The sequence below is a fragment of the Capsicum annuum genome, chromosome 6 (assembly GCF_002878395.1).
Source record: "Capsicum annuum cultivar UCD-10X-F1 chromosome 6, UCD10Xv1.1, whole genome shotgun sequence".
In the NCBI taxonomy this organism is placed as follows: Eukaryota; Viridiplantae; Streptophyta; class Magnoliopsida; order Solanales; family Solanaceae; genus Capsicum; species Capsicum annuum.
In genome coordinates, this window is record NC_061116.1 from 160,464,773 (window position 1) to 160,470,682 (window position 5,910).

The window sequence follows — 5,910 nt, forward strand, 5'->3', positions numbered from 1 at the left end:
TTCTGTGGCGAAATTAGTCCGTTGAGGGTGCTACTTGGGAAGCAGAAGCATACATGCATACCGTGTATCCTCATATCTTCTCCACGAACTCAGATTCAGCCGAAGATAATATTCTTCCTTCATTTAGTTCTTTTCCAGTCTCAGATTCAGCTATATAGTTGTTTCCATGTAAACTCATGTACTCACAGATCAGTTAAGTAGCTCATTATGCTTGAGATCCAATCATTTAACTTATGTCAGTTTTGAATGATAGCTTATAGTATAAGATTCCTCAGTACTTTCAGTTTAACTAGCCACATTCGAGGACGAATGTTTTCAAGAGGGAGATATTATAATACCCTGTACTTTTTTCTAGATTAATTTTGCTCCTAGAATGTCAAAGAGTATCTTAAAAAATGAATATATTTTATGCATATGAAATTTTCTAGAATTAGACCTTCCATTGTGTGGAAATTGAATAAGCTTTCCATCGATACCAATTTTGCCCAAATCCAACACTCGGTTAAGAAGTTAGGGCGTTTTTAGTAAAGCAGTGTGCCAACTGGACAAGTTCAATTTCATAATTGTCACATTCCAGCGAACCACTGCGATTAGCTCACATCGCGGTGGTGTCCGATTTCCCATTTATCACATTCTAGTAGACCAACACGATCTTACCGCGTCGCGTTGATGGTCAAAATGGCATTCCAATAGAGTACTGCGATGGTGGTGCATCACGGAGAACTTCCAGTTCCCACTCATCATTTTCCAGTGAGCCACCACGATAGTGGCGCGTCGCGGTGGCCTACCAAATCAGAAAATTTTTGCTTTTCCAATTCTGAATAAAATTAAAAGGGGGTATTATGGTTAATTTCCAAACCCCCAATCCGTCCAAAATATGAGATTAAACCCATTCTAAGCACTTTATGCTCATTATTCATCAATTCTCTCTCAAAGAAAAACCCTAGAGCTCCAAAGCTTCTTCTCCAAGAAAGCAAATTCCACTATTGTGTCTCCAAGAAAGCTCTAAATTAAGGATTTTCAAGACAAGATAATCAAGAACTCATCTTCAAGAACTCAAATAGGAATCAATAATTCAAGTTTCTTCATCTAATCATCAATCAAGGTAAGTGGGGTTTATGAACAAGGATCCTTTTTCATTCTTATGCCCAAAACCAAGTTTTTATATCAAATTCATATGATTTTGAATGATTATACATGAGATTTGAATTAGGGTTCATACCCATTATTGCTAATTGCAAGATTATGAATTTTCAAGTGATTTTAGAAGTTGAATTGCATGTTTACCTTCATATTTTCATGCTTATTTCAGTAATTTCTAGATTTTGAGATGAATTATCATTATTTTCATTATCAAGCATAGTTATTATGATGTTTTGACATGAACCTGATGCATGGGCTACTAAGCCCAAGTTTATATGTTGATATTTCAAGAAAGATGATGCGTTAACCATCTTATGATCAGATTATTTACAGATTCTCAATAAAGCTTCGATCTTTTGATCCTCATATAAGTTTTGGAATCTACTTTACAGATTTATTACAGATTTCAGAAACTCAAAATAGCTTTACTACAGATTGAATTAGATAAATGCATAATTGGTTTTATAATAAACCCTTATGCTAGTTTTAAAGTGGATTTTCAATGGAATGAGCACAGATTAAAGGGAGTAGTATTTAGCACCAAGCGAAAAGTGTGGGATTAATGTGCCCTATCTTACATAGAACTACGTAGCCAACATAGGTACAGATTATTTCCACTTCTTTGTGGATGACAGCTACAAATGTGATCACTTAGCTCAGGTTATATTCATTGGCAAGAGTATGACACATCTTTCCATCGTGAGGTTTTCCCCATAGGGGAACAAGACGTTTGACTCCATGTTAGCTCACATGGTTTATGTCGATCAGAAGAACCTACCTTACAGATAAGCTTCAGATAAAGTATTTTCCTTAATAGTAAAGACTTTTAGAAAAGAATAACAGAAAAGCTTTTAGAAAACTAAGTGTAAAGGCTTACGAATTTATTCAGATTATGATTTACAGAAAGATATTAGCTACAGATTTCATCTTTCAGATTTCAGCTATAAAATTAAGTCCTTTTACACTTAGACAGCATGATTTACAGACAGATCACTAGTACAGCCTTTAGAACTAAATGTTATGGCTCACTAGATTTATAAAGTATGATTTCGTTCTCATGATTATGATTCTCAGCTTTCAGATATTCCAGCTTATGTAAGTCATTTACAGTTAGCATGCATTGTTTTATAAATTATGATGATGAGGTATTGGTTTACTTATGCATTTCACCCCCACATACTCAGTACATCATCAAAGTACTGATCCACATATACGTCTATGTGATACATTATCTCATAATGTAGGTTCAGGTGGTCAGTATCAGCAGCGTGAGTAGTTCGAGTATCTCCATCTGCATCCGACAGTTGGTGAGTCCTCATAGTTTAGAGACTTATTCATTCAAATTTTGTATCTTATTAGCCTATATGATTTAGTATTTCTTTTCAGATAGTTTGAGTTAGCTGGGGGCCTGTCCCAATGACTCTCTAGTTATTAGTAGTAGAGGCTTATCAGACTGTTATATTTGATTCTGACTTACAGTATTTGATTTTCAGAGATTATATTCAGACTATTCTTAGCCATTTCAGACAGTTTTTGCATTCAGTATATCTTTTATGTCTATATTTTCTTTATATGAGATTTAGACTTAGTAGAAGGCAGACAAAGTTAGTTTAAGGCTACACGTAGTCTTGAGCACAGTGTGATGTCTCGAGATCAGATTTTGGGGCGTTACAATACTGCACTAAGAGTGTTGAGGTATCTGAAAGGTAATCCTGGACTTGAAATTCTACTTAAGGTAGATGAGATCACATCTATGACTGCCTTTTGTGATTATGATTGGGCATCTTGCCCTAACACTTGATAGGCAGTTTCAGGCTATATAGTCATGTTGGGTAATTTTTTGGTTTCTTGGAAGTCTAAGAAACAACATACAGCGAGCAGAAGCTGAGTATGGAAGCATGGAAGATGCAACTGCAGAAGTGATATAGCTGACTGGTCTATTGGCAGAACTTGGAGTAACTTTAACCATGCCTGTGAAGTTGTTTTATGATAACAAAGCTGGACCTGATCCTATTCACCATGAGAGAACCAACCACATAGAAACTGATTGTTATTTTGTCAGAGAAAGAATCAAATCAGGTTTACTGCAACCAGTTCATGTCGCCTCCAACATGCAACTAGCTGATTTCATGACTAAAGGACTTCCAGCTGTTCAACATCAGTTTCTTCTTTCCAAGCTGAGTGTCCTTAATGTTTTCCGGTCACCAACTTGAAGGGGAGTAAAGAGACTAGTTAGTTTTAGTCAGTTAGGTTGTTATAGTTTGTTAGTGAGTTAATGATGTAAAACTGTCAATATTAGTGGAATCTGTTAGTGGAGTCGGTTATTCTCTACAAGTAATTGCAAGTGGTGCAATAGCAATAATGTAATTAGAACAATCATCTCTTTCAATCAATGAAGTTTTGTTCATTTGTCCATATCTCTGAACCATATCATTGAACCTGTTCCAACAAATCTAGTTCTGGATAGTTTATCATAAAGCATTTAGATTCAGATATCGTAATTTTAATAAAAATAAATGAGACTTAAAGCACTTCTTATCAAAAAAAATGTTTAGTCGCTCGAATTTAAAAAGGCCTTCACAAAAGCCTGCTGCGATAGTGAACCAAATAAGAAAGAACATCTGGCAATTCAAGACTAGTCCTTAATTTGTAGTTAAGAGGAATATAATAACCTTGTTTATAGAAATAGTATTGTCTTGTTTGATGGCTTTCGAGCTAAATTAATTAAGTTTTAACTTTTTCATATAATCATGTTTCTTGAAATAGAAGAATGGTAAATTATTACCAAGTATGTTCGTTAATTGTTTTCATTCATAGATCTATAACATATGGTTAGCATTACAAATAATACTCGCCAGTTTTAAAAAATAATGACTTAATTTGATTTGGTATGAAGTATAAGAATATTTTTAAATCTTGTGATCTTAAATTAATGATATGTCAAATGTACCAAAATGTCCTTCAATCTTGTGGTTTTAAACATGTCACCTGAAAGTTAAAATTAAAAAGTTATCAAAAAAAAATATATCATTCTTTTTTAAATAAATTAAAAAAAATATGTCATTATTTTTTAAGCGGAATGAGTAGTAAACAGGTTTACCAAAAGACAAAGCTGGGAGTTTGTAAAGCAAATAATCCATAAGTCGTGTAAGCCTTTGATTGGCTATGATTTTGACAATAAAAAACTGTTCAAAATAGTGAGATACATTCGTCCACGTCAATAAAGTTCCAAACATCTTTTTTTATGGGCAAAATAGGTGGAGAATTTGTATTCGAATTAATTAGTGGTAACATCATTTGGCATTTGTTTGAAAACGGAGTATTAATTAATTAATTAATTGGCATTCAAATCAAATCACTCAATTAATCACATGATTATATGACACTTCTAATATAAGCAAATTAATTAAGTTGACAAATCAAGACAATTAGAGCAGTTTTTAAAAATTTATTTTTTGAGAAAAAAAAAAAAGAAATTAGTTGTTCTTGAGAATTGTTATAAACTCAGCAGAGTGCTCAAATTAAACAAAATTGATAAGAAAAATATGAACCTCTAGAGGTGACAGTTCATCTAAGTTCTAACCATAAAGTTAGCACATTAATTTATTTTATATTATTAGATGATCTTTCAATATATTTATTTTAACAACTAACGAACCAATACAAAGACAGAAAAAATCTGAAAGTATCCCATATCGCAGTGTGGACCAAATCCAGACTATATGAATGATTATGAAACTATCCATATATATTTTCTTTAATTCTTGCTTTATGCAAACGGTAAATATGGGGCAAAAAGGAGGATCGATCAATTATAGTCCAAAAATTCAAGAAAATATCCAAGAGACAGGTCAAACAAATAATAATTAAAATTATATATAATAATTTTTAATTAATTGAACCAGAGACTAAAAGTAATAATACTATTAATAGAAAATAGAAACTACACATCAATAAAAAATATGATGGTATGATTGAGATCCATCACTCATTTATTGGAGGTCTAAAAGAGATTTTGAAATGAAGAATCTGTCAATTGGTGCATTTTATTATTTAACTAATTTATTCTATGCGGATTTAAATTACTGTAAATATAAGGCGTTTAAAGGAAAAGAAAAGCAATCAACATTTGAGAGAGCCAGAGGAAGCACCACATTTGAAGACAAGTGTTGCATCCTCAACCCACTGCAACAAAAGCAGAAAAAGTGTTCTAAATAAATCATTCAAAACTGTGATATTATGGGTGTTTTGTATGAAGAAAAATATTTTTCAAAAAATATTTTTCCGTTTTCTTATGTTTGATTGGCTTATATGTTTTGAAAAATATTTTTCAAACTAATTTATTTTCTTTAAATCTAAGAAAAATGACTTCTCTTAGGAAACATTTTTTAAAACTCTCTTTCAACCTCACTTTAAAGGTGAAATATTCATACAATTCTCAAAATCATCTACCACGCCCCTTGCCTCCAATATCCTATCACCCCGACACCATCCCTATCCCACCCTATGCCCTACCCCCACCTCACCCCTTACCCCTACCCCCACCCCCATCCCTACCCCTACCCCTACCCCAGCCACAAAATTCAATTATTTTAAAAAGTATTCCAAAAAATTTTCTTAATTCATTTCCTAGGTCCACCCCACCCTTACCCCTACCAGCCCCCTTTCAAAAATAATATCTACATTTTATTAAAAATTTCAAACTTTTCTCTTACCCCTTACCCTCCCTCCCCTCTCCCCCTTACCAGCCCCGCCTCCCATCCCTCC